Genomic DNA, 229 nt, shown 5'->3' with positions numbered 1-229 from the left:
CGTACGACCGGGGGCCCCCCGGGCCTTTAGCCACGTCAGGTGCAAACCTCACAGCTCTTCTCCAGGGCAGCGAACTCTCGGTGTCCCCTGACTGGGCCTCGCTCCTGACATCAAGGAGCACACACGTCCACCACCCCCAGATTATAAATACCTTCCACTCAACGTGGTTTTCTTTCTTTTCCAGCTCCCTCAGCCCGAAGCCACGGCCTCCCCAGACCCTCCTCAGGCC

This window comes from Apaloderma vittatum, unplaced genomic scaffold (assembly GCF_000703405.1).
Source record: "Apaloderma vittatum isolate BGI_N311 unplaced genomic scaffold, ASM70340v1 scaffold40536, whole genome shotgun sequence".
NCBI classification, from domain to species: domain Eukaryota; kingdom Metazoa; phylum Chordata; class Aves; order Trogoniformes; family Trogonidae; genus Apaloderma; species Apaloderma vittatum.
This window is presented reverse-complemented; position numbering follows the sequence as displayed.